Raw genomic sequence first — 22,932 nt, forward strand, 5'->3', positions numbered from 1 at the left:
GGGGTTGTTCTCTGGTGGGCAGGGCAAGGGTCACAAGGTGCTGGCGGGGAGCTTCTGAGACTCATTGTCCAGAAGGAATTTCACAAGATAATGTCATCAGTTAAGGCAGGAACTGGCCATTTTCACTTCTTTTGTGATTCTTCAGTTGCCTCAGGCCATCTGGATGTATACCTGCAGGCTTGGGCTCAGAGGCCTGACATTGGTGGCATGCGCCTGGGGGCCTGTAGTCCCAGCTACTTGGGAGGCTGAGACAGGAGAATTGTTTGAACCCAGGAGGCAGAGGTTGCAGTGAACTGAGATTGTGCCACTACACTCCACTCTGGGTGACAGAGCGAGACTCCGTCTCAAAAAAAAAAAAAAAAAGGTTTACTCTGTAGGTAAATGGTTTCCAACTGGTTCTCCCCCAACCCCCACCCCTTTCCTGTAGACATCTGGCAATGTCTGGTGACATTTCTGGTTGTCACAAACAAGGGGAGGTGATGTTACTAGCATCTGGTGGATAAAGGCCAGAAATGAAGCTAAACATCTTACAGCCCTTCTTCTATGTCAAAGAATTACTATGACCATAAAATTAGTTGAAGATTTTTCTCCTTTTACCATTAAAAAATTAGAGAAAAATATCTACCCGTGTTCTCTGCTTTACATACTCCTAAGATTTGTAAATTTGTTTGTAAACAGGGTTTTTATGAATGAATTATGGATGTCCTTCTCCATTCCAGGCTCAGTGCTGAGTGCTGGTATGTGGTAAAGAACCAATTAGGTATGGTCTTTTTCTTCCCACCATTCAGTCTTGTGGATGAGTCCAACAGTGACATAGAAAAACAAGAGGAAATATACATTACAACTTAAATGTCATGAGGGAAAACAACAGGGAGCCACAAAGGGAGGTTAACAGGGAGATTCTCCTTAGAAACAATGCTCGAGGAAGCCCCTCTGAAGAGGTGACTGTTGTGTTGAGACTTTAAGGGTGAGTTGGTGCTAGTGTTTTAAAAGATGAGTAGCAAGATGTTCTAGTGTGTTTACAAGCTCCGAGATGCGAAAAAACTTGCTATGTCAGAGGAACTGAAAAAATCTATTGTGACTCGAGTGTTGTCAGTGAAAGGGAGAGAAAGGTGGAATGAAGTTAAAGAGACAAAAGAGATAGGCAGCCAGCAGAGCCTGTGAGTTCCTGGAAGTGTGGGAATGAACTTGGATGGTTTTGTAAATGTAAGGGGTTATCACTGAAAGGATTTCAGTAGGGAACACATTCTTATTTATGCTTTTAAAAAAGATCATGTTGACTGATACAGGAAAAAGGAATTGGATGAGGGCAAGAGCAAAAGCAAGAGGCCAGTTCGAAGGTTATTACAATAGCCCAGGCAAGAGACAATTATGGTCTGGACTTGTGTAATGGCTGCAGAGCTGAAGAAAAGGTGATCTAAGGAAGACGTAAGTTAAATGGATAATCGATAAAACTTGAAGTGGGTAAATTTGGAGGAACATGAAGGAAAGACAAAAATCAAAGGTGACTCTTAGATTTCTGCTTTGAAAAACTTTGTAGATGAATGAGGGGTGCCATAGTTAGATGTCAATGACAAGGAAAGAGAAAGGCGAGAGGGCACAAAAATTAAAGAGTTCTGTTTCAGACATAGTAATTTTGAGGTGCTTGAGAGTCTTCTAATAGGAGATTCCAAGCAATCGGCTGTAGAATACCTGTCAGAAATCCAGAAAAGTCAGGTTACAGATGTAGTCTGGAAGTAACTTGCAAAGAAAAGTTAATGAAGGCCATGGGAATTGATGGGATCATCTGAGAAGGGGTACAGAGAAAGAACAGTAGTAGGGGGTCTGGTACTGAGCACAGAGGGATTGAAATATTTAGACATCTGGCCCAAAGAAATACAATGCATTGAATGATAACATTTTGTTTGTTAAAAATTTTATTTCATTCTCTTTCCCCCATTCCTCACATTTTAGGTTCCACATTTTTAGTCATGCTTCTTTTGTTTATTGAGCTGATAGAATTCCAGCATTAGCCTTCAACCCATAGGTGCCTGTAATTGCTGGTGCAAGAAATCTTAGTGATACAAGTAGAAAATTCCCACCTTTTCTTGTAGCTACAGAAAGGCAGATTCTATTTTACATCATAACTTCTTGTAAGACACACTAGGACTTCACATATTGTTAAGTCCTATGAAAATAACCTTTAACCTCTAGAATCTCTGCAAATCTCATTAGTTTTGCATAATAATGTGTTGTCTTGGAAATAATATTTAAATGTACATTTTTGTTTTTTAAAAAAGTATAAATACTTGTGAATTTTCTGTTAAACAGAAAAAGGAACCTTCTTCTTCTACATGAAGGAAGGTTAAAAAAAACAACCTTGTATCTCTACTAATTTCTTATTTAAGCAGAACATTTGAGAAACTTAAATTAAAAACATTTAAATTTAGCAGACAGAGAAGCCAGCAAGGAGGGTTGAAAAGAAGCTGTCAGAAAGGCTGGTAAAGAAAACCGGGAGTATGAAGCACAGACCATAATGAAGAGACTTTAACGAAAGTGGTCAGTTATGTGGAGATGTCTAAAAAGATAATGACTGAAAATGTCCAATAGATTGTTACAGGATGGAGGTCACTGGTGACCTCGGCCTGGACAGTTTTAGCATTGCCTGAAGAGGAGGCTGGTCTGTGCTCAGTGGTTTGAGAGGTGAGAAAAGTGAAGGAACTCTGAACGGTGAGGGAAATCTGAACGAGGGAGAAAGGTATGAAGGAAGTAGGTGTAGAGTGCTGAAGGAGGCACCAAGTATCCCCTAAGCAGCATGGAACCAGCATGTAGCAGCATGTAACAGAAGATCATTTTGCAACTTTTTATTTTATTTCCAAGACCTGTATAAAGTTAGTGGGATAGATCTTTTATCCCCATTTATTGATAAGGAAGTAGAAAGCCAGTTAATTACTCAACATTTCAAAGCACAGAAATAGGGAGTCACAGAAGCCAGGGCTTGAAATGAGGTCTGCAGAACCAAAGCCAGTGCTCTTTCATCTTTAACACATAAAAGTGGGAGGAGGAAGTAACAGAAGAACAAAGCATCCAATACAGATCTTTCTAACCTCCCCTCTCTAACTGGGCCTATACTTGGTTTTAACTTTTTGCGTGTGAATGAAATGGTGGAATATGCCTAATTCTTTCCAGAGGAAAGGCTGTATCTGAAAATGCTATATTTTTAAAGGAACCACAATTTAGAGAGTAATAAGCAATGAAGGATAATTTTAAAAACTTAGCGGCAACATCTGAAGCCCTCTCTGTTGCTTCGACTATGCTAATAAGAGGTGCTGTGTCCTGGAAGTATCAGTGTCAAATAAGCTTTGTGTAGGCTCACCTGGTTCATCCTGGTTTCTCAAATCCAACTGCAACATAATGAGAAACTGAGTAAGTTGGTCATAGGACATGGATGTGTTGAACTCTTGAGCACCTTGAATTTAAAATAGGAATAGTATTTTTGTATCATATTCTTTAAAATTTTTGAAATCACTGTGGGATATGATGAGGTTTCTCTTCAAATAATCTGATCAGTCTTTTATTCTTTAATTCATAGTACCCTCCCATTTCTCTCCTTTTTTCCTTCTTGCCTTTGTTAAATGCCCAGGCATGCCACAGTACCAGGTGTTATCAGTGCCAGCTCACATTCCTTTCCTTATTTGGAAAGAGGACGAAGTTTCTGGCTCATTACAGACACCCCTTCCGCTTTCCCTCCACTTTCTTTTACGTGCCCAACCTGTCTAAAAAAAAAAAAATCAAATGTTTAGCCAACTGGGATTGGTTTAGATTGCATGACCCGACCCCGGCCAATGGGGAAAGGGTACAGGGGCAGAACTTGCATCAGGAATAAAGGCTCTTGTGCCCGTTTGTTCAGGTGTGTTCTCATGGCAACTGGCTTAGGAAGCACCCCTCTGTGCAGAAGTAAAATTGCTTTGCTAAGAATCCTTTGTTTGAGTGTTCAATTTCCTTAGGATTTTGAGCGTTATTCCTAATACCACCTGTGCAAAAATTGTCAGTGAGAGAATTATGGCAGTGGGAGAGATCTGATCTAACCAACCCTCCTTCTTGTCGTTATCCTTCAAGCTGCCTTAATTATTCCTGGGCTTAAGGCAAGCTGACTTTGGAAGACATTTAGTTTATAGTTTAAATGATAATAGCCCTTCCCCAAAACTCAGCTGCCTTTGAAAAGCTAATGAGAGGCCAGGAGCCTAGGAGGATAGAGGGGCCTGAATTCTGCCAGCCATTATTCCAGATGTCACAGGATATGCAACTTCCTCAATTATTCCTGCAGATAACATCACTATTGTAGAACATAAGATTCACCTTTTGAGGAATCTTTTTTCTTTTTTTCTTTCTTTTTTTTTTTTTGAGATGGAGTTTCACTCTTGTTGCCCAGGCTAGAGTGCAATGGTGCAATCTTAGCTCACTGCAACCTCCACCTCCTGGGTTCAAGCGATTCTCCTGCCTCAGCCTCCCGAGTAGCTGAGATTACAGGCACCCACCACCATACCTGGAATATGTTTTGTATTTTTAGTAGAGATGCGGTTTCACCATGTTGGCCAGACAGGTCTCAAACTCCTGACCTCAGGTGATCCACCCACCTCGGCGTCCCACAGTGCTGGGATTACAGGTGTGAGCTTTTCTAATATCTTTTTAGATTTTTTTTGTATGTCTGACACCGATGATGACTCTATCTGGACCTACCAACTCCTCCTGTGGCCCCACCCAGAAGCCACTCAGTGCAGGAGAATCATTTCACACACCCCAATGATTGTACCGCCAACCAGTCAGTAGCAATCACCCGTTGCCTAGCCACCCCACCCATTCCCTGAGACTGTCTTTGAAAATCCCCTAGCCTATGGGCCTTTCATGAGACTAATTTGAGTAACAACCCTTTCCCCTGCATGGCGTGGCCAACCTCACATCAATTAAACTCTTTCTTTACCGCAATGTCGTGATCTTTGTGTGACGGGCAGGAAGAATCTGTTGGGCAATTATGATATCAGAACATCTGGATTTGTTCAAGATATGAAACTGTTGAGATCCACTGAAAATCGTTTTACAGCTTTTTCTTAGTCTTTGAAAATATGCAGGAGGCGAACATCAACATGGAAGTTCTGAGAACGATCCAATTAAAAATAAGAGGCTTATTTACTGTTGCTGAAGCTTGACAACCTTACTGGAATGGTGGTTTTCGTTTAAAAAGATCTGAGATGGTTACTTCTAACAGTGCTACCGCCTTCTGTCTCGGTGAGGCCTCCACCTCCAGCCTAGTCTAAATCCTGTGGCTGCCTGCAAGCCATTGTTTCTTGTACCAAATACTAATGAAGTGCTTTTTTCCCCTTTACTCTGCCCTCACAAGCTTCATATCCTGCGATCAATTTGATCTACTTTAGAGCCTTATACATAACCTGACTACTTCATTATAGACTCTTAATGAAACTTAAAACAAAACCTTTTTCTTATGGAAAATTTTAGTTATTTTCAAAAGTAGGCAGAACCCTTATATACTTTATGAAAGTATAAGGAACCCTATGTACCTATCACCAGCTTTAACAATTACCAACTGCTTTTTTAGTTACCATTCCCCTCCCTTATGATTTTGAAGAAATTCTCGGGTATCATAGTAATGCAACTTTTTTGCTTTGATCTCATCAGAATTGCAGTTGCTTGCTTTATGTATGTTAAATGTACAAAACATATTCATTATGTTCTTACATATTATAATGTTATACTTATTGTTTCTATTATGGGAATGACTATGAATTAAACATTTTGCTTTAATATTTATATACCTTGTGAATGGGTACATGGTTCAAAATTTAAAAAATTCAAAAGGATATCCATAAAGGTAAGTCTTTTTCTCCCCACCCCATCTTCCTTTCTCTCCTAGCAGACAGTACTCTTGCTGTATTCTTATACATTTGTGTTTTTGTTTGTTTGTTTGTTTTTTGTGTTTTTAGTAGAGATGAGGTTTCACCATGTTGGGCAGGCTGGTTTAGAACTACTGACCTCAAGTTATCCGCCCGCCTCAGCCTCCCAAAGTGCTAGGATTACAAGCTTGAGCCACTGCTCTCGACTGCATTTGTTTATGAATATTGCATACATTTAAAAATACACGTATGTGTGCATACATGTGTGTGTGTGTGTGTGTGTGTGTGTGTGTGTGTGTGTGTAAGCAACAGAGAGAGAGAGAGAGAACGGAAGATGTAATAACTTCTGACGATGTCTGGGTGTGGTGCTGACATATCTCTCCAAGAAGAGAAGGTTAGGGTTCCAGGGAGAGGACTTATGACAATAAAGTTCTTTTTAGTTCTTTTGAGAGGATCTGCTTCTAGGCAGATAAAGGATTTTAGGAACTCAAGTGCCTTCAGTTCAAAGTAATTTTGATGCCATAGTAACTTATTCTGGACCCCTTCACGTCTTAAAGGGGGATATAAAGTCTTTAGGATGTAGCTTTTGTATTTAAGGAGTTAAAGAGGAAGAAAATTGTGCTGCTAACATCATTGGGAGAAAAGAAGATCATTTTTATATGTATAAATCTGCCCTTATTCACACAGCACATGCAGCAAGACAGGGAGATAGAACTCTTTTTTCTTTGATTTCCCCTTAGAGTTCATATTCATGGTATCTGTTTCCCAACTCTAAGTCTGTCCTTGGATGCTCCTGGAATCATATTTCGCATAAATAACAGCAACAGCAGCAGCAGCAGCAGCAGCAGCAGCAGCAGCAGCAGCAGCAGCAGCAGCAGCAGCTAACACTTACTGAGTATTTACTGTGGGCCAGACACTGTTTCAGTGCTCTAAAAGCATGTATTGGATCCTTACAACCATCCTATGAAGGAGGTACTATTGTGAATGGAGAAACTGGGAGCAGAGAAGAAAAATAACTTGCTCAACCTCACAGCTACTAAGCAGTCAAGCTGAGATATAGATTCTGTCTGACTTTAGAATCTGTATTCTTAAGTCCTATGATATCTTTCTTTTGAATAACAATATTTGGGAGAAGGGATGCTTCCCAAGTGATATGGGTTAGTTCACTGATGTTCAAATTCTTACCCTAGAAATGGGGGCCAGGAGTTGGACAGGCCTGGGGTTCCACGAGCCAAAGCCAGGTATAGGATGGGACAGTACTGCTCAAGGACCACCAAGGAAGGCCACACGGCAAGCATCTAGGAGAGAAGCTGAAGTCAAGTCAGACACACAGTTGAGCCAAAGGATTGCCCTAGGGAAGTTGGGCAGAATTTGAAAACACGTGGGAAGCAACAGGGTAGAAACTGGAGACATCAGACATTGGGAGAGAGTAAACAGGTTCAGCATCAGGGGAAAGAGGCTAATCTCAAGAGAGATTTCCTGAAATACTGGTGCCCGGTGTTAGGGGCTTTTTTAAAAAGGAGCTTATAACCTCTTTTGTGGTGGAAGAGATTTGATAATCTCTTCTTGTGTTTGCCAAAAACAAGTCTGTATAATAATCACATAGAAAGCTGATTAAGGATGGGTGCATTTGCTCATGCCTATAATCTTAATGCTTTGGAAGGCTGAAGTAAGAGGATTGCTTGAGCTCAGGAGTTCGAGACCAGCCTGGGCAACATAATGACACCTCATCTCTACAAAAAAATTAAAAAACTTCACTGAGCATAGTGGTGCCTGCATGCCTCTAGTCCCAGCTACTTGGGAGGCTGCAGTGAGTGGAAGGATTGCTTGAACTTGGGAGATGGAGGCTGCCATGAGCTGTGATCATGCCACTGCACTCCAGCTTGGGTGACATAGTGGGAATTTGTCTGAAAAAAAAAAAAAAAAAAAGAAAGCTGATTATATATTCATATTCTTGGGCCCCAAGCTCTGAGATTCTTATGTAGAAGGTCTGAAACAGGACCCTGAAACCCCATCTCCAGCAGGTATCTCACTTGGTTCTGAAGCAGAATTTCCATGGACCTCACACTGAGAGACGATGGATAAATGTGAAGAGGCAAAATTGTTTTCTTTTCATTTGCCCTAAAATTCAATTTAGTTAAATGGTAGAAAAAAATGGTGCCAGGAAATTATACATTAGAGGCTAGTCAGGGCTATATATAAAACAGAAAAAAGATATCCATGAGGGTGGGGTGAAGAGGGCATTTCTATTGTACATGTCCATTGTCTCGGTCCACATCAGAGAAACAGCTGGGGCAGGGATTTTTCACTTGATAGTGCTTTTCATGCACCTAAGAATAGCCTGTTTCCTATACCCAATATATTTGAAGATCAAGGGGGAAAAGCTAGATTGGGAATTCCATTTATTCATGTTTTCATCATATACTTATATAAGTAAATAATGGAACCTTCATTGGGCACCTAATATTTGCCAGACACTGTTCTAGGATTTTAGAGACACACAAATGAAGAAAATGGATAAAGTCTTTGATCTCATGGGGCCTAGAGGCTAGAAAGGAATAGAAAGACATGAGCTCGAGTGAAGGTTCATTTTATGTTTCAACTTGGCTGGGCTAAGGGATGCCCAGATAGTTCGCAAAACATTATTTCTGGGTGTGTCTGTGAGGGTGTTTCTGGAAGAGATTAGCATTTCAATCATTAGACTGAGTAAAGATTACTCTCACCAGTGTGGTTGGGTATCATTCGACCTGCTGAGGAGCTGAAAAGAACAAAAAGCCAGAGGAATGGTGAATGCTTAGCTGGGCCCTCCCTATTTTCCTGCCCTTGGACATTAGCACACCTGGTTCTCAAGCCTTTGGACTTGGACCAGGACTTACACCATTGGCTCTACTGGCTTGCAGGCCTTTGGGCTTGAACTGAAACTGTGCTACCAGCTTTCCTGGGCCTCCAGCTCTCGGATCATGGGATTTCTCAGTCTCCATAATCATGTAATCCATAATTACATAATCATAATCATCCATAATCACCAATCCCTCATAGTAAATGTATTTCATATACTAGTATGTCACTGATTGGTTGTGTTTCTGGAGAACCATCAGTAACACAGCTTGCATAGTGGCTAACAATGCAGTCTCTGGAGTCAAGACTGCCTGGTGTAAATCCTGGTTCCACTACCTACTAACTGTGCCTCACTTTCCTCAGTTATGAAAAATGGATAATAATGATGCTGCCCTCATGCAGTTGTGAAGATTAAACTAATGTTTGCAAAACAAATATGCCTGGTACATGTGTTTAATAAATAGCACTGTTTTTCCAAGGCTAGAGGTTTGTTCTTCTTTTAGTGTCTTTGATCTATGGTTTTTGGTCATTCACTTCTTGGATCACCTTTATTTGTTTACCACTTGAGTGGAGCTCAGGTCAGGAAAGCTTCTTGCTTCTCCAGCAACTTTACTTAGAAAGGAGGTCCTGTAAGCTTCAAACTTGGCCACTTATTGCAACAGAAACATAGAAATGTCTGTAATCTTGTTGATGCCCAGCTCAAAGTTTTGAATTATTCTAGTCAGAGTGGGAAAATGTTGGGGAAAGGAAAAATAAGTGATATTCACTCCATGGGATTTTTAGAAAAGTATTCTGCATGAATATTCATGGCCCTGACCAGCATTGGTGACAGCGAAGGTTGGCCCAATTATAGAAGTTATAAAATTATATAATTATATAATTATAAAATTATAAAAAATAATTTTAATTATATAAAATTAAAAATATTTATATTATAGGGCCCAGGCAAGGTGGCTCATACCTGTAATCCCAGCATTTTGGGAAGCTAAGGCGAGTGGATCACCAGAGGTCAGGAGTTCAAGATCAGCCTGGTCAACATGGTGAAACCCCATCTCTACTAAATATACAAATATTAGCTGGGCGTGTTGGCATGTGCCTGTAATCCCAGCTACTGGGGAGGCTGAGGCAGGAGAATCCCTTGAACCTGGGAGGCGGGGGTTACAGTGAGCTGAGATAGCACCGTTGCACTCCAGCCTGGGCAACAGAGCAAGACTCTGTCTCAAAAAATAAATAAATAGGGGGGCGGAGCAAGATGGCCGAATAGGAACAGCTCCAGTCTCCAACTCCCAGCGCGAGTGACACAGAAGACCGGTGATTTCTGCATCTTCAACTGAGGTACTGGGGTCATCTCACTAGGGAGTGCCGGACAATCGGTGCTGGTCAGTTGCTGCAGCCTGACCAGTGAGAGCTGAAGCAGGGCGAGGCATCGCCTCACCTGGGAAGCGCAAGGGGGAAGGGTATCCCTTTTCCTAGCCAGGGGAACTGAGACACACAACACCTGGAAAATCGGGTAACTCCCACCCCAATACCACGCTCTAAGCAAACGGGCACAGCAGAAGAATATATCCCTCACCTGGCCGGGAGGGTCCCATGCCCACGGAGCCTCCCTCATTGTTAACACAGCAGTCTGCGGCGATCTAACCGCAAGGCAGCAGCGAGGCTGGGGGAGGGGTGCCCGCCATTGCTGAGGCTTAAGTAGGTAAACAAAGCCGCTGGGAAGCTCGAACTGGGTGGAGCTCACAGCAGCTCAAGGAAACCTGCCTGTCTCTATAGACTCCACCTCTGGGGGCAGGGCTCAGCTAAAAAAACAACAGGGGAAGCAGCCAAGGTCTGAGCAGACGCAAACGACTCTGTCTGACAGCTTTGAAGAGAGCAGTGGATCTCCCAACACGGAGGTTGAGATCTGAGAACGGACAGACTGCCTGCTCAAGTGGGTCCCTGACCCCTGAGTAGCCTCACTGGGAGACATCCCCCACTAGGGGCAGTCTGACACCCCACACCTCACAGGGTGGAGTACACCCCTGAGAGGAAGCTTCCAAAGTAAGAATGCGACAGGTACACTCGCTGTTCAGCAATATTCTATCTTCTGCAACCTCTGCTGCTGATACCCAGGCAAACAGGGTCTGGAGTGGACCTCAAACAATCTCCAACAGACCTATAGCTGAGGGTCCTATCAGAAGGAAAACTATCAAACAGAAAGGACACCTATACCAAAACCCCATCAGTACGTCACCATCATCAAAGACCAGAGACAGATAAAACCACAAAGATGGGGAAAAAGCAGGGCAGAAAAGCTGGAAATTCAAAAAATAAGAGCGCATCTCCCCCTGCAAAGGGGTGCAGCCCATCGCCAGCAACGGATCGAAGCTGGTCAGAGAATGACTTTGACAAGATGAGAGGAGAAGGCTTCAGTCCATCAAACTTCTCAGAGCTAAAGGAGGAATTACGTACCCAGCGCAAAGAAACTAAAAATCTTGAAAAAAGAGTGGAAGAATTGACAGCTAAACTAATTAATGCAGAGAAGGTCATAAACGAAATGACAGAGATGAAAACCATGACACGAGAAATACGTGACAAATGTACAAGCTTCAGTAACCGACTCGATCAGCTGGAAGAAAGAGTATCAGCGATTGAGGATCAAATGAATGAAATGAAGTGAGAAGAGAAACCAAAAGAAAAAAGAAGAAAAAGAAATGAACAAAGCCTGCAAGAAGTATGGGATTACGTAAAAAGACCAAATCTACGTCTGATTGGGGTGCCTGAAAGTGAGGGGGAAAATGGAACCAAGTTGGAAAACACTCTTCAGGATATCATCCAGGAGAACTTCCCCAACCTAGTAGGGCAGGCCAACATTCAAATTCAGGAAATACAGAGAACGCCACAAAGATACTCCTCGAGAAGAGCAACTCCAAGACACATAATTGCCAGATTCACCAAAGTTGAAATGAAGGAAAAAATCTTAAGGGCAGCCAGAGAGAAAGGTCGGGTTACCCACAAAGGGAAGCCCATCAGACTAACAGCAGATCTCTCGGCAGAAACTCTACAAGCCAGAAGAGAGTGGGGGCCATTATTCAACGTTCTTAAAGAAAAGAATTTTCAACCCAGAATTTCATATCCAGCCAAACTAAGTTTCATCAGTGAAGGAGAAATAAAATCCTTTACAGATAAGCAAATGCTTAGAGATTTTGTCACCACCAGGCCTGCCTTACAAGAGACCCTGAAGGAAGCCCTAAACGTGGAAAGGAACAACCGGTACCAGCCATTGCAAAAACATGCCAAAATGTAAAGACCATCGAGGCTAGGAAGAAACTGCATCAACTAACGAGCAAAATAACCAGTTAATATCATAATGGCAGGATCAAGTTCACACATAACAATATTAACCTTAAATGTAAATGGACTAAATGCTCCAATTAAAAGACACAGACTGGCAAACTGGATAAAGAGTCAAGACCCATCAGTCTGCTGTATTCAGGAGACCCATCTCACATGCAGAGACATACATAGGCTCAAAATAAAGGGATGGAGGAAGATCTACCAAGCAAATGGAGAACAAAAAAAAGCAGGGGTTGCAATCCTAGTCTCTGATAAAACAGACTTTAAACCATCAAAGATCAAAAGAGACAAAGAAGGCCATTACATAATGGTAAAGGGATCAATTCAACAGGAAGAGCTAACTATCCTAAATATATATGCACCCAATACAGGAGCACCCAGATTCATAAAGCAAGTCCTTAGAGACTTACAAAGAGACTTAGACTCCCATACAATAATAATGGGAGACTTCAACACTCCACTGTCAACATTAGACAGATCAACGAGACAGAAAGCTAACAAGGATATCCAGGAATTGAACTCATCTCTGCACCAAGCGGACCTAATAGACATCTATAGAACTCTGCACCCCAAATCAACAGAATATACATTCTTCTCAGCACCACATCGCACTTATTCCAAAATTGACCACATAATTGGAAGTAAAGCACTCCTCAGCAAATGTAAAAAAACAGAAATTATAACAAACTGTCTCTCAGACCACAGTGCAATCAAACTAGAACTCAGGACTAAGAAACTCAATCAAAACCGCTCAACTACATGGAAACTGAACAACCTGCTCCTGAATGACTACTGGGTACATAATGAAATGAAGGCAGAAATAAAGATGTTCTTTGAAACCAATGGGAACAAAGATACAACATACCAGAATCTCTGGGACACATTTAAAGCAGTGTGTAGAGGGAAATTTATAGCACTAAATGCCCACAAGAGAAAGCAGGAAAGATCTAAAATTGACACCCTAACATCACAATTAAAAGAACTAGAGAGGCAAGAGCAAACACATTCAAAAGCTAGCAGAAGGCAAGAAATAACTAAGATCAGAGCAGAACTGAAGGAGATAGAGACACAAAAAACCCTCCAAAAAATCAATGAATCCAGGAGTTGGTTTTTTGAAAAGATCAACAAAATTGACAGACCGCTAGCAAGACTAATAAAGAAGAAAAGAGAGAGGAATCAAATAGATGCAATAAAAAATGATAAAGGGGATATCACCACCAACCCCACAGAAATACAAACTACCATCAGAGAATACTATAAACACCTCTACGCAAATCAACTAGAAAATCTAGAAGAAATGGATAATTTCCTGGACACTTACACTCTCCCAAGACTAAATCAGGAAGAAGTTGAATCCCTGAATAGACCAATAGCAGGCTCTGAAATTGAGGCAACAATTAATAGCCTACCCACCAAAAAAAGTCCAGGACCAGATGGATTCACAGCTGAATTCTACCAGAGGTACAAGGAGGAGCTGGTACCATTCCTTCTGAAACTATTCCAATCAATAGAAAAAGAGGGAATCCTCCCTAACTCATTTTATGAGGTCAACATCATCCTGATACCAAAGCCTGGCAGAGACACAACAAAAAAAGAGAATTTTAGACCAATATCCCTGATGAACATCGATGCAAAAATCCTCAATAAAATACTGGCAAACCGGATTCAGCAGCACATCAAAAAGCTTATCCACCATGATCAAGTGGGCTTCATCCCTGGGATGCAAGGCTGGTTCAACATTCGCAAATCAATAAACATAATCCAGCATATAAACAGAACCAAAGTCAAGAACCACATGATTATCTCAATAGATGCAGAAAAGGGTTTTGACAAAATTCAACAGCCCTTCATGCTAAAAACGCTCAATAAACTCGGTATTGATGGAACGTACCTCAAAATAGTAAGAGCTATTTATGACAAACCCACAGCTAATATCATACTGAATGGGCAAAAACTGGAAAAATTCCCTTTGAAAACTGGTACAAGACAGGGATGCCCTCTCTTACCACTCCTATTCAACATAGTGTTGGAAGTTCTGGCTAGGGCAATCAGGCAAGAGAAAGAAATCAAGGGTATTCAGTTAGGAAAAGAAGAAGTCAAATTGTCCCTGTTTGCAGATGACATGATTGTATATTTAGAAAACCCCATCGTCTCAGCCCAAAATCTCCTTAAGCTGATAAGCACCTTCAGCAAAGTCTCAGGATACAAAATTAATGTGCAAAAATCACAAGCATTCTTATACACCAGTAACAGACAAGCAGAGAGCCAAGTCAGGAATGAACTTCCATTCACAATTGCTTCAAAGAGAATAAAATACCTAGGAATCCAACTTACAAGGGATGTAAAGGACCTCTTCAAGGAGAACTACAAACCACTGCTCAGTGAAATAAAAGAGGACACAAACAAATGGAGGAACATACCATGCTCATGGATAGGAAGAATCAATATCGTGAAAATGGCCATACTGCCCAAGGTTATTTATAGATTCAATGCCATCCCCATCAAGCTACCAATGACTTTCTTCACAGAATTGGAAAAAACTGCTTTAAAGTTCATATGGAACCAAAAAAGAGACCGCATTGCGAAGACAATCCTAAGCCGAAAGGACAAAGCTGGAGGCGTCACGCTACCTGACTTCAAACTATACTACAAGGCTACAGTAACCAAAACAGCATGGTACTGGTACTAAAACAGAGCTATAGACCAATGGAACAGAACAGAGTCCTCAGAAATAATACCACACATCTACAGCCATCTGATCTTTGACAAACCTGAGAGAAACAAGAAATGGGGAAAGGATTCCCTATTTAATAAATGGTGCTGGGAAAATTGGCTAGCCATAAGTAGAAAGCTGAAACTGGATCCTTTCCTTACTCCTTATACTAAGATTAATTCAAGGTGGATTAGAGACTTAAATGTTAGACCTAATACCATAAAACCCCTAGAAGAAAATCTAGGTAGTACCATTCAGGACATAGGCATGGGCAAGGACTTCATGTCTAAAACACCAAAAGCAACAGCAGCAAAAGCCAAAATTGACAAATGGGATCTCATTAAACTAAAGAGCTTCTGCACAGCAAAAGAAACTACCATCAGAGTGAACAGGCAACCTACAGAATGGGAGAAAATTTTTGCAATCTACTCATCTGACAAAGGGCTAATATCCAGAATCTACAAAGAACTCAAACAAATATACAAGAAAAAAACAAACAACCCCATCAAAAAGTGGGCAAAGGATATGAACAGACATTTCTCAAAAGAAGACATTCATACAGCCAACAGACACATGAAAAAATGCTCATCATCACTGGCCATCAGAGAAATGCAAATCAAAACCACAATGAGATACCATCTCACACCAGTTAGAATGGCAATCATTAAAAAATCAGGAAACAACAGTTGTTGGAGAGGATGTGGAGAGATAGGAACACTTTTACACTGTTGGTGGGATTGTAAACTAGTTCAACCATTATGGAAAACAGTATGGCAATTCCTCAAGGATCTAGAACTAGATGTACCATATGACCCAGCCATCCCACTACTGGGTATGTACCCAAAGGATTATAAATCATTCTACTACAAAGACACATGCACACGTATGTTTATTGCAGCACTATTCACAATAGCAAAGACTTGGAATCAAGCCAAATGTCCATCTGTGACAGACTGGATTAAGAAAATGTGGCACATATACACCATGGAATACTATGCAGCCATAAAAAAGGATGAGTTTGTGTCCTTTGTAGGGACATGGATGCAGCTGGAAACCATCATTCTTAGCAAACTATCACAAGAAGAGAAAACCAAACACCGCATGTTCTCACTCATAGGTGGGAACTGAACAATGAGATCACTTGGACTCGGGAAGGAGAACATCACACACTGGGGCCTATCATGGGGAGGGGGGAGGGGGGAGGGATTGCATTGGGGAGTTATACATGATATAAATGATGAATTGATGGGTGCTGACGAGTTGATGGGTGCAGCATACCAACATGGCACAAATATACATATGTGACAAACCTGCACGTTATGCACATGTACCCTAGAACTTAAAGTATAATAAAAAAAAATAAAAATAAATAAATAAATAAAATATAAAAAATAAATAAGAAAAATAAAAAAATAAAAAATAAAATATAAAAAAATGTACATTATAAAATGGAAAGAGTTGATGCTTTTTGAGATGTTAGGAGGGGATATATGGAGCACTGCATGATTTGATGATATCTGTGTATGAGTAAGTATACTTTAAACACATCCAGATTCTACTGCATTCTTTCTCAGGAAACTGCCAAATAATTAATTTCTCCATACACACCATTTAAAAAACAAACCTCCTGTCACAGACACACTTTTGCAATAAAAAACTATTTAATGAATAGACTAATTTAGAATGTTTACATATCACATTCAAAGCTTGGGGAGCACCTGGGAACTAAAAAATACATTCTCTTAGTAGGGATATAGGCTAGAGTCAGGCTGGCTTTCAAATGTAACATGCTGGTTTTTAGATGCGCATGGAGCCTTGTTTCCTGGTTGCATAATAGAATGGTGCAGGCAAGTTAGTAAATTGTGTATTTGCCACACAATAAAAAAACTCGCTAAAACCTGACACCCTTGCTATGAGGATTGCTCAAAAAGTTTTCCTTCAACACTCTTCCCAGATTCTGTTTATCTCAAAAAAGAAGACACAGGCTGATCTGCATTCTGCAATTGACTGCCCCATAGCCTCTGCAGTGTGCAGATTTGAAATTGACTTTCTCCCTGGAGGATGTTTCTTGGACCAGGAGGGTAAGAAAAGTCAGCTAAGCCAAGGCATCTTTAAAGATCTTCTCTCTGAAGTAAGATACAAACTGTGCTCTTTAGACAACACATTTTCAGTGTTCTAAATCATGACCTTCCCTACTTCAAATGAATACCAATGAAAATCAATTCCTCCTGGAGTGAGAAATAGAATATACTGGGGTTTGGAGGTAGGTGGGAAGGGAATTTTGTATGTGATGGGAATTGTTGGCTTTCCAGGGGTTCCTGAAAATTTTGCAAGTTTTGCCTATAGGGAAAAGAGCTAAATTCCTACACATCAAAGAGAGCGGGCAATAGGACATTTACCTCAATTTTGGAATTAAAGAAATGTTAGAATCTTGTCACAAAATGGACATTCAGAGGCTTCTGAATGTAAAAGCACTTTTTCCTCAACAGAATCACTGCACTCCAGAATGATCATGCTTATCTTTACTTTGACAAACACGGTACTGAAAAAAATTAAAGGATCGGATTAGGCAGACCTCTTTTCAAATCCTGACTGTGTCACTAAAAGCTCTGCATTCTAACTTCTCTGATCTTCAGTTTCCCTCTCTGTAAAATGGAATAATACCTTGCAGAGTTATTCTGATGATTAAATGTTATTACTATCTAAAGCAATTAATGCAGTACTGGCACTCATTGGGAACCCAAGATACAGTCCTTTTTCTTTCTCTCTGTATCTCTCACATCCATACACACCCTACACCCCGATTCCCTCTGTGTATTGCTGTATCGTCTCTTACTTTTTTCTCCCATGTGCTCATTCGTTAAGGCTCAGCTCCTAATTCTTACCTCCCTGCCTTCTATAGAGATCTCACCTTTTCACTTTTTCTAGTGCTTGTAGTTTAGTTTATCATCCTCAGAAATGTTTTATTTGGCTGGGTATGGTGGCTCATGCCATTAATCCTAGCACTTTGGGAGGCTGAGGGAGGCGGATTGCTTGAGTCCAGGAGTTCAAGACCAGCCTGGCCAACATGGTGAAACCTCGTCTCTAGTAAACATACAAAAATTAGCCAGGCATGGTGGCGCAGGCCTGTAATCTCAGCTACTTGGGAGACTGAGGCATGAGAATCACTTGAACCTGGGAGGTGGGGACTGCAGCGAGCTGGGATCATGCCACTGCACTCTAGCCTGGGTGATGGAGTATGGAGTGAGAGTCTGTCTCCAAAAAAAAAAAAAAAAAAAAAAGAAAAAGAAATGTGTTATTTAACTAATGTGGCAAATGTAACATTTACCTATTCTATGGCATCCAAAACCTTGAAGGACACGTAGCAGGTCTATAATGTTTACTGGTTTATATTATTGTATACTTCAGATAATAAACCCCTTAATTTCTTCTTCTTTCTAAGTGAATCTGAGCACATCATTAATAATAGTTATAGAATAACCATATGGTTTACATGTATTTACTCAAATTTTTTCAAGCACTCTATGAGACAGGTATTATTATCCTCATTTTGCCAATGAGCAAACAGGGTAATAAGCAAAAGATGATTTGCCCAAATTATATACCAGGCATAGATACTGAGGATTTAAATTCAGGTCTTTCTGATTCTAAAGCTTACAGTTTGCAATATTACATGAATTTTTCCATTAAGTTTTTGATAAAAATGTAGTTAGGGTTTAAAGTCTTGGCTTTGGAGTAGAACAGATTTTCTCTGTAAGTGCTCTTCGTTGTTCTAATTGTCCATTCATTGGGACAGCTACAGCCTCTTGTTGGTCCTTCCTATATGATTCTTGGTCCCTGTGAGCAGTGCGAGGAGGTGATTGGATACCTCTCCCTCATTGAGAGGTTTCAGGATAATTCAATCTTCTTACTCTTCTCATCATGGACATTATTGTACCAGCCGGTACCTTTCTTAAAAGGGCAAGAGAGAACCATAGACAGAGAGTCATCTTTTTTAGAAGAAAAAAAAAGGACTCTTCTCAAGAGTTACATATATGGCTTTGGCATCTGCCAAAACAAAACAAAACAAAAGAAAACACTCATTTACAAATAATTTGCTTCTTAAATAGAAATTTTTCCTGCCATAGAACTTTGATAAATAGCTTGAGGAGTGATATGACCCCATCTGTCTGGCTAATCCAAATTGTGTTTTCCCTCCTTAAAATCAGTGAAAGGAACAGTACAATTGCAAATAAATTCTATTTTTCCCCACAGATGAGAAGTATTTTCTATACTACAATGCTTTCCAATTATATTGGGTGGTTTCATGTTGAATAACAACAGAAGCTCCCAAATTGAGTGCTTGTGGCCAGCATCCGAAGTTCAATAATTTTGGTAATAGATCTTTTTCCTGCTTAAATGGATATGTAAAATGGATATGTAAATGAATATTAGAGGTTTCAAGGGATATAACACATTTTTTTCCAGGCCCTATAATTTCTGCTTTGGATAATAGTGATTTTTCATTACATTTCTAAGTTTTACATTATTTATATTTTTAAAAAAATCCTTAGTGCTAGACTTGTGGTTTCTATTTCCTTTTGGAGGATAATAAGTTCATTAGGTTAGCAAATTATTTAAGTATTTAATGTTGTTCTCTTTGCTGTGAATTGCTGTACAATTTTTGGGAAGGTGATTTATAATTTCTGGCCTTTTTCCCTGCATTTTTGAGAAGGCTGAATAAACATATTTTCTGGAATTAAGAGTAAAAAACAGAAGAGAAACATTTGAGGGAGGCACTATAGGGTGGAGTTTCATTCTTTAATGTGGTCCATAATCAAACTGAATTCCCAAAGTTGGGTACAAATTAAGTATGGAAATCAATTTTATTTCATGTCTTTCTCAATTTAGTTCCTCACTTTGATTTTTCTTTCAATTGGCTTGAGTGTATCCTCAGGTAAGACCCTGTTTTTATGCATCTGAGCATATCTTTATGTTTTCTTTATGTATGAAAGACAAGTGATTAGGATACCAAATTATTAGCTTACTGAATTTTCCTTTCAAAATACAATTGGTTGTTAAATATTGGGCCAGTCCAGTTTTTATTATTTGTAGGTAGCCGGTTTTCTTCCTCCTGCCTCAACGCTTTTAAAATGTTTTCTTTAGCCCAATAAACCAAATATTTGTCAAGATGTGCTTTGATATGGGCCTCTGTTGATTTCTCATGGAATGCGGTGAATGCATTCAAACTGCATTTTCAGGCTTTATTACAATTTTTTTTTTTAACAAGGAAATTTTTTTTGCATCATATCTTTAATTCATCATGTTTTAGCATCAGAAATTTTACCTTGTGGTCTTTTGTAGATACTAAGTTTACCTAAAAAAGACAGTAAACTAATTCTTTGTGACCCAAGGATATTCTATTGTCCATATCATGAGACAATGTGATGCTTGAAAAAAGTATTTTTATAACCAAGTCTATATGGATTATGAAACACCTTTACTTCAGCAGTAAGAAGAGGCTATTTTTGTTTTTGGCTCCTAGTTTTTATTGTCTACATGGCAAACAGTACCTGGGTGCTTTGCTCACAGTTTTGTAATCCCAGATAGATCTCTTACTTCAAAACATCCAAGTGGTGTAACCTTAATGCAAGAAGGAAATCTAGGTTGCTAGGGCCAAAAACACTATGGGTGTGTGGGTGAAAGAATTGGTTAGCAATATTTAAAATAAACAGAGTAAAAGGAAATCTAGATTTTAAACTATTCGGTTTTCATACTGTCCATATCTTTAACTATAAATAAGCTGAAAAGAATTATAAACATAACTGCATAGTTTACTCCTTTCTTTTTTATCACAAGCTTATATAACTGTAGAAATATACATTGATAATCAGGCTTGTCCCAATTGCTCTGTTTTGTTGCTTGGGAGTATGTCTAATTCCTAGCTTGGCTCACTATTTTCTTTTCTCTATATCTATCATTTTCTATCTCATCAAACTCATCTTCTTGCTTTTTGTACTTAATCAGCAACAGTTAATCATGATGTGAGCCAATATCTCATTAAAGCTGAGAAGTGGAAAAGCAAAGATGGAAGTAAACTCAAAATATGAGGTGAGACTTTTAGGAAGGGTAACGTGTGATTGAGCCCTTTAAGGATGCAGAGGACTACCAGGCCTGGAGAAGACACCTGATAGAAAAGGTGCTGGTTAAGGAGTGGTACCATCATTTGGGTACTTTTTAGGTAAAGATAGTTTGTGAGTGGCTTTATGTTGCAAACTGAGTACAATGAGATTTTTAAACTTTTTAGGGCAGTGGGAACATAAAAATGAGTTTTAACTATGACTACTAAGGGACTCAAGTAAGAGCATGAGTGATACTGTCACACATACGGCTGGCAGCAGGCTAACACTTCTTAGGTATGAATCAGAAAAAGGAGAGGGAAGAAAGCCAGCAAGGGCAGGTTGAGCCATCAGATATATCAGTGCACAGAAGCGTCCTGAGGTCTTTAGGTCAGGAAGTCAAGGTAGAAATAGGGAGACCTGGATATTAGTCAGGGTTTTTTAGAGGGACAGAACTAATAGGATAGATGTATATATGAAGGGGAGTTTATTAGGAGAATTGACTTACGCGATCACAAGGTGAAACTCCACAATAGGCCATCTGCAAGCTGAGGAGTCAGGAAGCCAGTCTGAATCCCCAAACCTCAAAAGTAGGGAAGCTCATAGTGCAACCCTCAGTCTGTGACCCGAGAGTCCCTGGCAAATTACTGGTGTAAGTCCAAGGATCCAAAAGCTGAAGAACTTGGAGTCTCATGTTCCAGGGCAGGAAGCATCCAGCACAGGAGAAAGAGAATAAGCATCCAGGCAGGAGGAAGAAAACAGATGGAGAAAAATGAAACAGAAGACTTAGCCAGCCTAGTCTTTCCATGTTCTTCTTTCTGCTTTTATTCTAGCCATGCTGGGAGCTGATTAGATTGTGCCCACCCAGATTGAGGGTGGGTCTGCATCTCCCAGTTCACTGGCTCAAATGTTAATCTCCTTTCTGTAATGCCCAGACCCGCGATGACCTGAAAGCAACCACCAGAGTCCAGAGACAAAGCCAAGCGGCAGGGATCGCTTTATTTCGAGTTCGAACTCGGTTCCCTCCAGCTAGGTATCAGATCCTAGGGAGAGACCCCGAGCTCGGTGTTCAGCCGTCTTTTATAGTCAGACACAAACAAGTTACAGCAAGTTACAGAGTCACTGGGAATTTTTACAGTTGTAGGTTTACAATTGGCTGACATTTAAAGTTAAACATTAGTCAGTGTTTATTGGTTCCCGCCCTTTGACCAAACCACAAACGGTCACTTGCCCTGCTAGGGACTTTCCAGGTAACCTTGTTGTTCTAGCATTAAGGGGAGTTTCCTGACTTTTCTGACCTCTGATATTCAGTATTTTTCCACTCCTCATTTCGTGACACCTTCACAGACACACTCAGAAGGAATACTGCATCCTTCAATCCAATCAAATTGACACTCAATATTAACCATTACCATCTGCGGTATCAGGACTGAGAACCAGGAACCAGGATGACAGAGAAAGTGGTCAGTGTCATTAGTAGAATATCATAGTAATTAACTTCAAGGAATGTGATAGGATCAGGATCAGTGCACCAAAACTGACGTTCAGCAAGCCCCTCCAATCTGTCCCTTATTTGAGGTCAAGGCTGTTGTTTCAGTGGGGAAGGTCTTACTTGGGTCCTTTGTTCCCGAGTGAAATGCAAATTGAAGGACATTTGCATTTGTAAGAGACAGAGACTTGTCAGATGGCTTCATTTTCCATCTACTTCCTGTCTGCAACAGTGCCAAGTCACCTCCCAGAGATTACCGGCATGGCATCTGCAAGTTGCTAAATATAGGATTCTACAACTTTTTGAAAAGTCTTTGCCCCTCAGCTGATGTGGCACCAAGTCATGGACATCGACAAATAAAGGATGATGGATTTCCAGCACTACATTGTAGCAGGACGAGCTGCAGACAAAACTCCTCAGACACCCAGTTAAAGAAGGAAGGGGTTTATTCGGCTGGGGGCATCGGCAAGACTCCTGTCTCAAGAGCTGAGCCCCCCGAGTGAGCAATTCCTGTCCCTTTTAAGGGCTCACAACTCTAAGGGGTGTGTGTGTGAGGGTTGTGATTGATTG

General features: G+C 40.4%; 1 long non-coding RNA gene across 2 annotated transcripts; it reads right to left on the bottom strand.

Moving 5' to 3' along the window:
- Positions 1-337: 337 nt before the first annotated feature.
- Positions 338-21,610, bottom strand: LOC115896569. Of its 2 annotated transcripts, none has more exons than XR_004056486.1 (3): positions 21,382-21,610; positions 3,356-3,448; positions 338-789 (listed from the first exon to the last, which is right to left on the bottom strand). It is a non-coding gene; the product is annotated as an uncharacterized LOC115896569 (long non-coding RNA). The 2 variants fall into 2 exon arrangements; XR_004056487.1 differs by having other exon boundaries at positions 338-1,692.
- Between the last annotated feature and the right edge of the window lie 1,322 nt (positions 21,611-22,932).

This window comes from Rhinopithecus roxellana, chromosome 3 (assembly GCF_007565055.1).
Source record: "Rhinopithecus roxellana isolate Shanxi Qingling chromosome 3, ASM756505v1, whole genome shotgun sequence".
NCBI lineage: Eukaryota > Metazoa > Chordata > Mammalia > Primates > Cercopithecidae > Rhinopithecus > Rhinopithecus roxellana.